This window comes from Microtus pennsylvanicus, chromosome 14 (assembly GCF_037038515.1).
Source record: "Microtus pennsylvanicus isolate mMicPen1 chromosome 14, mMicPen1.hap1, whole genome shotgun sequence".
Classification (NCBI taxonomy): Eukaryota; Metazoa; Chordata; class Mammalia; order Rodentia; family Cricetidae; genus Microtus; species Microtus pennsylvanicus.
The window spans coordinates 55,590,338-55,605,854 of NC_134592.1; the positions used below are offsets into that span (position 1 = coordinate 55,590,338).

General features: G+C 40.2%; 1 protein-coding gene and 1 pseudogene across 6 annotated transcripts in view; one reads left to right on the forward strand and one right to left on the reverse strand.

Moving 5' to 3' along the window:
* Positions 1-15,517, forward strand: part of Ralgapa1 (Ral GTPase activating protein catalytic subunit alpha 1) — a 214,732-nt gene that overhangs the window by 9,768 nt on the left and 189,447 nt on the right. The gene's annotated exons all lie outside the window — the stretch shown is intronic.
* Positions 12,434-12,590, reverse strand: LOC142835114 (small ribosomal subunit protein uS14 pseudogene; annotated as a pseudogene).

Here is a 15,517-nt window from a genome sequence, read left to right on the forward strand (position 1 = left end):
TGTCGTCAGCTTATGCTTGTTTCTGGCTAGCTTTTTTTCTTTAACTTAACCTGTTCTTCTTCATCTACGCTTTGCCTCAGAGCTTTTTACCTTTTCTTTCCTTCTGTATATCTTAGTTTCACTACCTCTTGTGTCTGGCTGGCCCTGGGCGCCTCCTTCTCTTTCCCCCGCATTCTGTCCTCTGTCTTTTCTTTTCTCGAGCCTAGATTCCTTCTTCTATTTTTCTTTTTGCCTGCCAGCCACACTTATCCCTTTATTGGCCTAACTATTGGCCATTTAGGTTTTTATTAGACCAATCAGTGCCTTAGGCAGGCAAGGTGAAACAAGTGCAACACATCTTTATATAATTAAGAACATACCCTTACATAAACAAATTTAACACATCTCTACACAGTTAAAGTCATATTCCATAGCATAAATAAATTTAATACATCTTTGCCTGGTTAAAGTAATATTCCACAACAACAAAGATTAGTACATTTAGAGACTTTCCTGGAACTACGGACTTTGATGGATTAAGTTTTTTTTTTTTTTTTTAATTTTAGCCGGTGGTACTGTCTTCTTGCTGAGTTTTGTGGCCTGAGTAGTACTTCTGTCATGGAGTCAGTCGTGCTAAAGCCTTGGGCCTACTAAATTTGGGGCCCTGTTATACTAGTAACAGTTTTTGTCCTATAATCTACAATACTATTTTAAAAAATTGATAGTGTATGGTGTGTGTGTGTGTGTGTGTGTGTTACAATGCTCATGTAGAGGTTGGTTTATGGAATTGATTCTCTCCTTCTACCTTTACAAGGGTTCTGGAGATGGAACTCTAGTTGTCCGGTGTGGGTGGCCAGCCCTTTTAAATTGCTATTAATATAGCCCCATTTGCTTTCATCTGATTAGTGTTGAATGATAAGAGTTTTTCCATTTTTTAAAATATACTATATGTTTAATGTGGGTTTCCTATTACTTGGTTGTCCCCCCCTTAATTTATTCATTTTGAGCCAGTGTAGGAAGCAGATGAAGTTCTGAGTGAATGTATGTTGTTGACATGGGCACAGCTATGTCAAAGACCTCAATGCCTTATACCCATGGGAGTGGCAAAGGCTTTCCTGGGTGAGGCTTAGAGGAATGGTAAAGCCCTTCCCTGGCCTGTGTGTGGATGTTGATAGTGTGTGCAAAATAATTTCCACCGTAGCTTTCTCCTCTTGGGTATTTATAGCCTGAAGACTGCTCTCTTACAAAGACTGCCCCTACTGAGGTTAGCAATCACTAGCCTCCCAGTTCAACTGTATATGGTAACCACTGAGCTTCTGGGGTACTGTGGTTTCCCATTAGGGAACTCAGACTCCAGTTTCCCAGTTTTTCTGTGTCTGTGTCATTCACTAGTCAGCCCTAGTTAGAGTTCCATCTATAGATGTGATAAGATGTATCTCATGCATCCCAGACTGGCCTCAAACTTACTGTGTAGTTGAGAATGATCTTGAATTTCTGATCTTCCTTCCTTCACCCCCGGCTGCTGAAATTACAGGCCTGTGATTCCATGCTTGTATGTGTTGAGGATCAAACCAAAGCTTTATGCATTCTAGATAGACAAGCACTCTGCTGACTGAGCTACACACCACAGCCCCACCTGGTTAGTTGATGGTTTTTTTAGAGACACCAAACATATTGTTATGTAACCCAGGCTGACCTGGCATTCACTGTATAGCCCAGGCTGGCCTTGAAACTTGAAATTCTCTTCCTGCCTCAGCTTCAGGAATGCTGAGATGACAGGAGTCCATCATCATGCCTAGTGAGAACCCTAGTAATCTGCCTTTTAATGGAGAGTTCATTGCATGTAATCATTATTGATGTAATGATTATTGATATGATTAAGTTTGAGTCTGCCATCTTGCTTTTTGTTTTCTGTTTGGCTTGTTTAGTTCCCGTCCTTCCCCTTCCCCTTTCCCCCTTTTATTTAGTTCTTAGCTTGTATCTGTAAACCAGTGAGGGTCTACACCTCTAAGTGATATTACAGCAGTTTGCATTTAAGATCCTTCTAAGAGTATGCTTCCATTTTCCCACTTGAACATTTGTGCTTTTCTTATTATGCTTTACCTGTATGCTGTAAATCCAATGCCATATTATTTTATCTATGCAAATAGTTATCTTTGTAGGATTTTTAAGTTTTTCAGGGCTGAGGATGGAACTTGGGGCTTCACAGATGCTTGGTATGTGTTCTGCCCGTGAGGCACACCCCAGCCTTTGTACGATTTGTAGATGACAATAGAGTCTTACACTTTTCTCTGTTTAGTATCATTCTAGTACCGTTATTCTCTTACATAGAAACCATATCTAGTCTGTGTAATAGATGTATTATGCAAAACATTCTGTAGTTGTGCTTGAAAAACTAACATTTCCTCTATGGTGATTGTCCGCTAATGAAAACCTACTCTATTTTTAAGACTGCCTTTAATGCTTTTTGGAACATAGTTTTGCTCTTTTTAGAATCCTAGGTTTATGGGTTTGTTTTCCCCCCGTTAGTCTTTACAATATTTACTTCACTTTTTCCTTGCTTGTAATGTTTCTGATGAGTCTTTTTTCATCTGGATCCTATCCTATATGCAACATATGTTTTCTTTTCCTTATTGGTTGTGAGCCATTAGGTTATCTTCATATTTCTTGATGTGTAGGTCATTGAGCTTCTTGGATGCAGATGATAGCCTGTGGCAGAGGGCAACTGTTCACACACCGTGATCAGGAAGCAGCCTGGGAATAATGTACTTGTAAGGATCTGTCTGCAGTGATTTACTTTTCTCAGCTCTGCTCTACCACTTAAGTTTCTAGAACCTCTCCAAAAATAGCACCATTAGCTGGATACCAAGTTTTTGAAACATAAAAAGATTCAAACCATAATTCTAGTTCATATGCTTACTAGAACAAGCTGTGTTAATATAGTAAGCCATTTTGTGACAGTATTTCATTTATTAAGGATTGTATTGTATCCAAGTAAGCAATGAATAAAGTGTAGCGTGAATAATTAGAGAAAGAAAGAACAACTCAGTAGTCACCAGGTGAAGAAGAGAAACATCTTCAGGTTAGAGATGAGCCGATTACAACTATAAGTCATCGAGTTTTGTTCTTAAATTTCCTGGTGGCTCAGGTGAAAAGAGAAAGGTCATGTTACAAGTCTATGGTGTCTTTGTTTTTGGCTAAAACCTTCCTTTTCTTCGTTTCTGTCTCTGTTTCACTCACTTGCCTTGAGTTTAAGATAACCCTGCCTTGTCCTTTCAGGTGCGAGCATTGCACCATGACTGACTTTGAAATTTTTTAAGTTTAATTTGAAATTTACTTATGTCATGTGTGTGCACTCATATATTTATTATATAGTACCTTTGTTGAATGTTCATACAATAGAAACAGATCTTGGAGAAAATAGTAGAATAGGTGATTAGTATTTATGTTTCTGTAAGTGATATCACCTTCCTCCAATTGGCATGAATCTTTAATAATAGATAGAAAATGGTAATTTATATTGAGACCTCAGAGTTGAAATATATGGGCCTCCCACCTTTTGAGACAAGGCCTCTCTATGTAGTCCTGGCTATCTTGGAGCTCACTATGTAGGCCATATTAAATTCACAGAGGCCTTTTGCCGCTGCTTCTGGGATTAAAGGAATGTGCCACCATGCCTGGTCTGTGTGGGACATCTTTACATTACATCTTCAGCTAAATATTGATCTTTTTGTTTGTGTGTAGGTGAATTGGGGTGCATGTGTGTGTATGCGCATATGTGTACATATGGAGGTCAGAGGTCAATGAAAGATATCTCAAGTGTTTCTCCTTATTTATTTATTTAATTTTGAGTTAGGGTCTCTCATTTGGCTTGGAGCTCACTGATTGGTTCTACTGGCTTACTAAAAAAAAAAAAAACCCTAGGGATCCTCCTGTCTCTGACTTTGAGCTTTGGAATTAAAGTCCATAGTCCCTGGCTTTTTACATGGCTTTGGGGATCCAAACTCCAACCCTCTTACTTGTGTGGCAGCACTTTACCAACTAAGCTTTCGCACCAGCACCAGCCAACTCCATCCTGCTCAGGTTTGACTGTTCTTACTATCATTTTTTTATTAAAATGTTTATTTTCTTTTGCTCAATAATTTGTAGCAGTTTATTAGTTGGTTTCCCTTTCTGAACTTTCTATAGCACATTACTAAGTATGCCACACCAACTTTCATGGATCCCCACTGTAGGAAAATGAAGTTCAGAATGTTTAGCTTGTATTTAAACAATCAAATTATCTGATCTTACCATTCCAGCTGAGTGATATAGTTGAATCATCAAAAGCAAAGGAATGTAGTAGTACTTTATTCTGTTAAAACTCACTTAACTCATCTGAATCCCAGTTCTCTCCTTGATAGCAGATTTCTTTGATGAGTGGCATTCCTCTCCCATGCATGAGGAAGCCGGTGTCCTGTATTTGCCTTAACTGCTCTTAAGCTTCTGTTTCACCTTTGCATTCATCTGAAAATACCCCATGATTTGGGATACATGTTACTTTCTCAGTGCTCTGAGTTCTCTACCTCTGGTGTCTGTCTGTCTGTCTGTCTGTCTGTCTGTCTCTCTCTCTCTCTCTCTCTCTCTCTCTCTCTCTCATTCTCTCTCTTTCTGTCTCTCTCTCTCTCTAGTGTTTTTTGAGACAGGATTTCTCTGTGACCATAGCTATCTTGGAACTCACTATGTTAGGCCAGGCTGGCCTCAGACCCCCTGGATCCCTTGCTCCCCCTACCCTGCCTGTGCTGGGGAGGCACCACATGATCAGTCCATTTCATTGATTACACTTTTGCAGACTTGTTTCTCTAGCCAGGTCCTCTCTCCAGTGTTAGTACTTTCAGTGTTCTCTTTACAAGTCTCGTTTCTGTACCTATATATAATCTTGGATTAAATTGCCCTGGCTTCAGATGCTCCCGTATGTCCTGTTGATGACTCCCATCACATTCTAGGCTTTAGCTCGGACATGCTTCCTAATCTCAGAAGCAGAATCTGCCCTGAAAAGACCTCTTCAAGCATCTTGAGATCTTTTCTACCACATTCATTGCCTACCTGTTTCCCCTAGTTACAACTCTGGCGTGTTACACTGTAGTGCCGAACCAGAAGTCATTGCACTGTCCCTGTACCAGTCTGTCTTTCTATCACCTTTACCATCTGAAAGTTTCTACTTTTGCAAATTTCCGGGGGGGGGAGGGGAGATGCTCCACAGAGCTTCTGTAAAGCCTTTCTGATGAGGTCAGCATAGGAACTGACATGAGGCTTTCATACACTGCTTATTTATCTCTAGTAATTTTCAAACTTTTGGGTGACAATATTATTTCCATACCTAAGGAATGCCTCAAGTGTTTCCTGAGCAGAGAACTATCTTTTTATATCCCTAAATTCAGTGTGGTGGCTTGCCCTATACTAGGGTGCTCAGTAAATACTGTTCAGTTCTTGAGTGGATATATGAGGAGTATGAGGAGAGCAAAACTGTTTTGTGAATGTTTAATTGGCAGTGGTAGAAAAAAATCATAGAAGTTAGTATTCTGATCAGAAAGAAAGATGGGATTGTTTAAATAACCTTGTAAAAGATTTTGATTCAGAATCTAAAGTCTGTGCTGTATAACATAGAAGAACAGGCAAACGTGTATGTGCACATACATTTATACACCCACACCCACATCCAGGGCATTAGCTGAAAAATGTACAGGCAAAGACACACATATATCTAGGGCGTTAACTGAAAAATGTTTATGTCATTATGGCAGGGATTAACAGATAATTTCTCCCACCAAAAGACATTTTATTATCTTGTTTATAACATTCAGCTTTTATAAAACTCATCTTTAGAAGCAAGTGAATTTTTTTTTTTGATTTTTTGAGACAGGGTTTCTCTGTGGTTTTGGAGAGCAAGTGAAATATTAAAGTACACCAGTCCCTTACTTTTACCCACATCATGTAATACAATTAACTGACCTACAGGAGACCCGAGAGAAGGCTAAGACAGAGCTAATGGAAATTTCAAGATACTGACCTTGAAGATTGGAATTATGTGACCGCTAGGTGAATGGCAAATGGTTCTAGAAGATGGTACAGGCAGGATGGACTGGTTCTTCTCTGCAGTGTCTGCAGGAAGACAGTGGCACCGCTAGTGCCTTGATTTCAGCCCATTGATTTCAGACTCTGGGCATTAGGTCTGTTTGATGTTTTGGGCTGTGGTTTCTTGAAGTCATAGAAAGCTAAGAGCAGCTTCTTGGCTGCTTTTGGCTTTTTTCTCTCCCATATGTATTTGGAAATCAGCTGGCTAACTTCCATGAAAAGCTTTGATTGGATGTTTTGTGTTTTGAATTAGGGTATTTTACTATATTGCTCAGGCTGGTCTTGAACTAGAAATCTTCTTGTCTCGCCTCCTGCTAGCCCAGCTGTGTATGTTCTTGGTAAGTTTTTAGAATGAATATTTTTATAAAAAGCAGCTGTCATGTATTGGTAATAATAGTATTTTTGATAGGCTCTAGACTAGGTCTTTTTTTTTTTGGTTTTTTTTTTTATTTTATTGAGCTCTACGTTCTTCTCTGCTCCCCTCCCTGCCTCTCCCCTCCCCTTCAACCCTCTCCCATGGCATCCATGCTCCCAGTTTACTCAGGGGATCTTTAGACTGGTATTTTACATGTAGCATTTAATCCCCGCAGTAGCTTCATGTGGTAGGTAGTGATTAACCGCTGAGAGACTTGAAGACTGGATAAATAGGGAGAGAAAGCAGACGACCGGAGTCTGATTTCAGTTGTTTATTACTTAATACTTTCAATCTTTAGTTTACCTGTCCATGAGACTATTATAACAGCACCTCAAACACAGAGATTGCACAAAACATGCATTTGAACTGCAATGTTTATAGGGGCATTTGAGGTATTTTTCAAGTTTAATTAAATCAGAGGGTTGGGCTTGTAGCTCAAGGTAGAACACTTGCCTAACACTTTCAAGACCTGGATTCTGGTAAAGAAAACACAAAAATGGATGTTATATGCTACTCAGTCAAGTAATCGAATTTGTTTTTAAAGAACAAATGAGCCCTGTATGTCTGGTAAAAATTAGCGACTTAGAAAATGGTAAATTTATGCTAGAAAACAAAGGAAATAAAATTGACTACTGGTATTTTATTTCAGATAATGCAAGGAAGCCACAAACTGTTATCTTTTCTCTCCACCCAAACCTAAAATAGAATGACCAGGCTAAAATGGTGTTTATTGGAATTTGTTGGTTTTGTCTAAATTCCTTTAAGTTCATAGACTTGAGGGTCCTCCTCATCTTTCTATCAAGTGTTCTTATAACTTTCTAGAAGCAGGTTAGTTGTTAATGTAAGCCTTTTAAAAATAATAAACATGCCATTTCTCATCAAACATGTTTAAGAGGAGCTGGAGAGATGACTCTGTGGTTAAGAGCACTGGCTGCTTTTCCAAAGGATCTGGGTTCAATTCCTGCAGCCACAAGGCAACTCACTCATACCTGCCTGTAATTCCAGTTCCAAAGCTTCTGACATGCTCACACAGACATACATGCAGGCAAAACACCAAATAACATATAATAATAGTAATAATAATAATATAAAAATAATTAAAAACCATGTTAAAAACATAACCATCTATGTGTATGCCTATTTGAAAATCTAAAAATGATGGATCTAAGCAGTCATATTCTGAGCAGGTGGTGGAGCACTAAAGAGGTGATGGCTTGGTAGTGTGGGGTCATATGCCAGCTGTGAAACATGCTGTGCACACAAGAGAGAAGAAGTAGTATCTAAATACTACCTCCATAGGGACGGGGGCATTTGAGCTATGCCTTGAAAGAGAATTCGAATTCAGAAGGTGCACAGTAAGATACAGCAGTTTGGGGAAAGGTTATGAATGACAAGAACACGGACATGATTGCAGGAAAGTCGTTGGCCAGTACTCCTTGAAGGTTTTAAAACAAAACATCAGACTTCACTTTAGATTTTCAGTTTAATTGAAAATGAATAGAAAAATAAATAGAAGAATCCGTGTTGTATACTGTGTAGAGATACTTTGTGAGATTTCGTTAAAGGCTTTCATGAGGATTTAAGTGTAAATGACTTCTTTGATGCCTTTTTTTCCCCTGTTAGACCTGGCTGTCCCAGAACTTATTCTGTAAACCAGACTGGCCTTAAATTCACAGAGATCTGTCTGCTTCTGCTACCACACCCAGCTATGCCATTATTCTTTTTAAAAATTGTAGTTTTGTTGTGTATTTATATCAGAAATTCTTTGCTCTGGTACCACCGTCAGGGCTGTTCAGCTTAAACACTGAAACTGTACCATTCCTTCCATAGTGAATGCTGCTGGGACACCAAGTATAGTTTGTAAACTGGCACACACGCACTGGTGGCTTATTACAGATCTGCAACAAGGCAAACATACAAGTCAATATGTCGAGAGGTTCATCTCCCTTTGGCAATACCATAACATCCAAATGTGCAATTATTGAACTTAAATAGGATTCAGAGCATAGAACAGTCCACCTGCTTTTCACTTTATACAGGTTTTATTTATAGTTAAACTTACAAGCATATACACAAAATTTCACATATGCAAATATTTGGTTTAAAGTACTTGCATTGTGTGAAAACTCATTGCTTATTATGTCTGCCTGGCTGTTTTAGACTTTAAACTCCTAAAAGACTTATGCCTAATCTCTTCAGTATCCAAAAGAATATTTTCATTGCTAGAGGACTGACTTTATGAACTGCAATACCTATTTTGGGACATGTGCAACTGGTTATAAAATATTAATATTACTCTTTTGACTACTCTGAAAACAGATAGCATCATCTGTTGGACTAGAGCCTTAGCTTTTACATAATTTAGATACAAGAATTGGAAACCCACCACACTAGTGTAATTTCCCATTAGAATTCTTATTTGTGCTTCTTTATATTTTGAAATAGTTGTACAAGAAAACTTCCTGCTTACAAAAAACAAAGCCCAAAACAATTTCTATAAAATATGTTTGTTGTAGAACTCTTTCTGGAATAAGCACCCAGAAACCAGTGAGAGTGGAAGAGAAGAGATGTCATCAGTACACTGAAGCCAGGACACCTGAAAGCTTTCCATGCTGGGTCTAGTTTGTATTTTCCTTTTATACTCTAAAACCACAAGTGGGGCAGGCAAGCAAGATCTTAGAGAAGTGTACCTGGCAGTCAACAGGTTGTTAAGGGCAGTGACCCATTGTTTCAACTACTTGTCCAGTCATTCTGTTCCTGGTAGTAAAGTGAAGCCATGCTTGGCACATAGGCAGTATGAGCAGTACTTTAAGTAAGTTGCTAAATAAATCAGTATCTAATAATTGTTTTTTCTACCTTATTTGCTTTTCATTAGCCTTCTTTAATTTGTAATTCTTGACTTTGTCTTTAATTGGTGAGTCAGTATAATTGTCTGGATTAGGATCTAGATTGTATTTCTTAAATTTTATCCTTTTCAGTCATTTTTAGATTGTTTGTATGTGTACATGCATTTTAGGAAATACTTTGTAGGTTTTTTTTTTTCAAAGAAAGGACTAATGTAGTCAAGGATGACCTTGAGCTCCTGACCTTCCAGCTTTGTCTGCTAGACAAGTTTTATACCAACTGAATTGCAACCCGCCTTTATGCTTGTGATAGAGTTAAACTGTGTGTAGCCCTGGCTGACCTGAACTTGCCATGTAAACTAGGCTATCCCTGAACTACCTATTCCTCCCAAGTGCTGGGTCCCACTATGCCTGGCTTTATTTGACTTTAAAGAGTGTGTGTGTGTGCACATGTGTGTGGATGCCCTCGGGGACCAGAGAGTGTGTTGGATGTTTTGGTGTTAGAGTTACAGGTGTTTGTGAGCTACCCAACATGAGTGCTGGCAGCTGTATTAGTCAGGGTTCTCTAGAGGGACAGAACTGATAGAATGGATGGGTTGGCAACTAAGGTTAGCCATTCCAGGACCCAAACTCTGGTCCTCTGAAAAAGTAGTAAGTGCTCTTAACCACAAGCCATCTGTCTAACTCATTATCCAGCATTTCAGTGTGTGCCCTGAAAGAGTGGTTTGTGGATAGGCCACCATATTGCTGGACCCATCTTCATTATTGTTGATTGCCTTAAGGAAATAATTTTAAATGTTTGCTACTTCATTATTAGAAGCAGATTATTTATGTTATATCTTACAGGCTAACAAATTGTACCACCGTTTGAGGAAAGGTTGTTCTAAATGACAGTTACTATTTAGTAGATGAAGGATAATTAAATTGTTGAATTTAAAAATTTTTTAGCCGGGAGGCAGAGGCAGGCGGATCTCTGTGAGTTCGAGGCCAGCCTGGACTACAAGAGCTAGTTCCAGGACAGGAACCAAATGCTACAGAGAAACCCTGTCTCGAAAAACAAAAAAACAAAAAAACAAAAAACAAAAAAAATTTTAATCTAATTCTTTATTGACCCTTTGGGAATTTCACATGAATGAGCCCTAACCCTGTTCACCTCCTAGTCTCTCTGTATCCGCCCCTTACCTCTGCAGCATGTCCCAAAAGAACCTCTCCAGAGTTAATTAGAAACAAAACAGAAAAACAAAAAACAACTTCTCTCCTCCACCTTTCCAACGCTTCTTCAGTCATCCCACTGGCTTTGGGGGCTGAGGTGTGTCACGCAGTATATCCTTTTGTCTAGTCAGCCCCACCCACAAATTTTCATTGCGAGAAGTCAAGGCCTCTGGCACACCATCATCCCTGGATCCTCACCAAAACTCCTCTCAGATATCCTGCTGTTGACCCAAGTCCTGGAGATCTTGTAGCTGTCCTTCCACAAGAGCAGTCCCTTCATATACTCCAGCAGGTCCTAGATGGGGCAGATGTTAGGATGGGCCAACCAAAAGGCCCACACAGTGTGGGTCTGAGTGATAGCTGAGCTGGTCAGTCCCAACACTATGACCACCCCCTCAGGCATGGGGAGAGCCAGCTCTTCAAGGCCCATGCCGGCAGGGCCAGCTCTCCCGCACCTGTGGTGAGGGCTGGGGCAATCTCTCCTGAGTGCCGAGGAAGGGGGCAGCTCTGTCTTGGTGGGTAGGGCCTGCTCTCTTGCTGCAGTATCTAACAGGGGACAAGGCCAACTATCCTAGACCCAGTGAGAGGTGGTGCTGGCTCAGCATGAACCTCAGACTTCAACACACATGGTTCATGTGACCTCTCTGGTAACACAAGCCATGGACATCATCACAGACTCATCTGCAGCAGGAACACAGGCTCAGACATGGCTCTCGGCAGCAGCTGAGGCCTAGAAATCACCATGGCTTAGTGACAGAACAGGTCCCCCAGATCAGTATGGCTCTGGCAGCAGCAATGTTCTTGGACATCATTATGATTTTAGGTGGCTTTCCAGACCCTGGGCATCCATCCACATAGCCCCTGGTGGCAACAGAAGCCACAGATATCAACACAGACCTCTGCTATGGTAGGACCACAGACCCAGACATGGTTCTCAGCTGCAACCCAGGCCCAGACATCACCAAGACACCTTGCTGCACAGTGCAAGTCACTTAGATCTGTACGACTCGGGCTGCAGCATGATCCTCTGATCCCCATCTGCATGGCTTTGGTATATCTTCAGATACCAGGAGCCATGTATATCAACCCAGACCCTGGTGGCGATGGGGCTCAGACTCAGATGTCATTATGGCCCTAGAATGATAGCCATTAGGATGGCCCTGGTGGCAGCATGGTCCCTGGATACCAAATGGACTCAGTTTTCTGACCAGACTCCGATCATCCTCACGGCTTTCAGTGGTTATTGAAGCCATGGACATTAAAACAGACCCTGGTTGCTGCAAGGACCATGGACCCAAACATGGCCCCTGGTTGCAGCTCGGGCTGGGGTGTCATCATGTCCATCTGTGGCAGCACAGGCCACTCAGATCAACATGACCCCAGTGGCAGCACAATCTTTGGACACCAATGGGGCCCCAAAACGGCATCCCCATGGTCTTGGTGGTGACATGGGCCACAGACATCACACAGATCCCGACTGCAGTAGTACCACAGACCCAGACATAGCCCTAGGCAGAGCCCAGGTCCAGGCATTACTCTGGTCTCAGGTAGCAAGCAGGCTATCAATACTACTAGTCCATTTCTCTCAGCCCTTGCTTCTTCAGAACTTCCTCTTACTACAGCACACACAGGAACCATCTCCAATTTTCACCATCGTATATTTGCTCATCATATTGACAGCTATGGCGCCGAGTGGGCATGTGGATACCTTCAGGCAGGACGGATCGTGAGGACCGAGGCTGCCCCGTGAGCTTCAACCCTCCTGAGCCTGATTGTTTTTTTAAGATCTTCACTTTTTTTTTAATCATATAAAGACTAACACAATCTTTTTTACTAGGTGGACAGTCTTGAGTAATCTATTCAAGGTCTCTTAGTCCAGCTTAATGAAGCCTATGTCCTTTGAGTGCTGTCAGTGGTGTCCAGCCCAAATTTCTGGATCAAACCATGGTGGTTAGAGCAAACGTGTCAAGAGTGAGAACCCTGGCTGAACTTCCGTGAAGACTCCAGTAGGGTTGCTGGGGTCCCATCTTGCCTTCAGACAGCCAACAAGAAAAAAGGACGAATTTTTGATTTTCACCCAGGTTAATTCAGTAAACTTTCAGGGACACATTTACTATCTAGGCTTTAAAAGGAAAGTTGATGAGTCTGGAGAGATGGCTCAGCAGGTAAGAGCACTAGCTGCTCTTTGAGAGGTCCTGAGTTCAATTCCCAGCAACCATATGGTGGTTCACAGCCATCTGTAATGGGATCTGGTGCTCTTTTCTGGCATGCAGACAGAGCACTCATGCACATAAAATAGAGAAATAAATCTTAAAAAAAAAGAAAGCTGACCTCTGACTTTTAAAACTTTTGTTTGCATGCATGCTATAGTATTTAAATGTTTAAAAATATGTGAAATGTGAAAAGGGGCTGAAGAGATGGCTCAGTGGTTAAGGCTGTTCTTCCTGAACAACCAGCAACCACATAGTGACTCACAATCATCCATAACGAGATTGGTGCCCTCTACCGGTCTGACCTGCAGACAGAAAACTGTATACATAATAAATAAATCTTTAAAAAATAAAATAAATATGTGAAGGAGAGTAAATATATTATCAGGTTCTTAAAGGTTATCCCTTTATTTAAAAAAAAAACAAATGAAACATCTGAGAAATTTAATCTGTGGAAACTAAAGTCTAGAATTATCCTGCTATTTAAATTTAGTATTCTCAAGGATCTGCAAAGCATTCCAAAGCCTAATTCATTTTCTTCTTTTTCTTTTTCCTTTTCTTTCCTTTTTCTTTTTTCTTTTTCCTTTTTTTTGTTTGAGTCGCTTTTAAAATTCAGAAATCTTAATTTGGATTTCTGGTGAAATAATTACTTAGTTTCTTTTGGAAAATACTGGTTCACAAGTACTTTCCAACAGAAGTGTTTCTGAAGATAGGTAATATTTTTTGATCAACTTTGTGTGTGTGTGTGTGTGTGCGTGTGTGTGATGGTGGGTGGGTCATCACCTTGTAAAACACTTCCCCTAGATTAAAATGTTAAAGGTTTGTGCAGAAAGTAAGGCTCACTCAGTGCTCCTGAAGACTGTGCAGTGACTGTAGGATATCACTGGCTACTGTGCTTGATTAATACTTCACAAAGGTAGGCAGAGCCTTCAGAAGAGAAGCAGAAAAGTTAGTGGGCATTTGGAAAGGTAAAAATTTGGTATTATGATACAGAATTGATTTTTTTTTCTGTAGCCTATCTGCAAATGTCATTTTCTATTTTCTCTTGAATTGTTCTAGAGAGCACCTTACTATTCTCCAGGTTTATTTATTTTTTATTTTAATTGATATTTATTGAGCTCTACATTTTTCTCTGCTCCCTTCCCTGCCTCTCCTCTCCCCTCTTCAGTCCTCCCCCAAGGTCCCCATGCTCCCAATTTACTCAGGAGATCTTGTCTTTTACTACTTCCTATTTCCCATGTAGATTAGATCTATGTAAGACTCTCTTAGTGTCCACATTGTTGTCTAAGTACTCTGGGATTGTGGTTTGTAGGCTGGCTTTTTTTGCTTTATTTTTAAGAACCACTTATGAATGAGTACATGTGATAATTGTCTTTCTGTGTCTGGGTTACCTCACTCAAAATAATGTTTACTAGCTCCATCCATTTTCCTGCAAAAGTCCAACTGTCGTTATTTTTTTCTGCTGTGTAGTACTCCATTGTGTAAATGTACTACATTTTTCTTATCCATTCTTCAATCAAGGGGCATTTAGGTTGTTTCCAGGTTCTGGCTATGAAAAACAATGCTGCTATGAACATAGTTGAGCACATGTCCTTATGGCACAATTGAGCATCCTTTGGATATATACCCAAAAGTGGTATTACTGGGTCTTGAGGAAGGTTGTTTCCTAATTTTCTGAGAAATCGCCACACTGAAATCCAAAGGGGTTGTACCAGCTTGCATTCCCACCAGCAATGCAGGAGTGTTCCCTTTTCCCCACAACCTCTCCAGCATAAATTGTCATCAGTGTGTTTGATCTTGGCCATTCTCACAAGTAAAAGATGGAATCTCAAAGTTGTTTTGATTTGCATTTCTCTGATGACTAAGGATGTTGAACATTTCCTTAAGTATCATTCAGCCATTTTAGATTCCTCTGTTGAGAGTTCTCTGTTTAGGTCTGTACTCCATTTTTTTTTTTGATTATGTGAACTTTTGGTGTCCAATTTCTTGAGTTCTTTGTATATTTTGGAGATCAGACCTCTGTCTGATGTGGGGTTAGTGAAGATCTTTTCCCATTCTGTAGGCTGTCGTTTGTCTTGTTGACCGTGTCCTTTGCTTTACAGAAGCTTTTCAGTTTCAGGAGGTCCCATTTATTAATTGTTTCTCTCAGTGTCTGTGCTGCTGGGGTTATATTTAGGAAGTGATTTTCTGTGCCAATGCATTCAAGGTATACTTTCCACTTTCTCTTTTATAAGGCTCAGTGTGATTGGCTGCATGTTGAGGTCTTGATCCATTTGGACTTGAGTTTTGTGCATGGTGATAGATATGGGTCTATTTTCATTTTTCTACCTGTTGATATGCAGTTATGCCTGCACCACTTGATCCATTTGGACTTGAGTTTTGTGCATAGTGATAGATATGGGTCTATTTTCATTCTTCTATCTGTTGATATTCAGTTATGCCAGCACCACTTGTTAAATATGCTTTTTTCTATTTGATATTTTTTGCTTCTTTATCAAAGATCAGGTGTTCGAAAATGTGTAGATTTGATATCTGGCTCTCTTATTCGGGTCCACTGATCTTTCTGTCTGTTCTTGTGTCAATACCAGGCTGTTTTCAGTACTGCAGCTCTGTAGTAGAGTTTGAAGTCAGGGATTGTGATGCCTCCAGAAGTTCTTTTATTATATAGAATTGTTTTGGCTATCCTGGGCTTTTTGCTTTTCCAAATGAAGTTGAGTACCATTCTTTCAAGGTCTTTGAAGAAA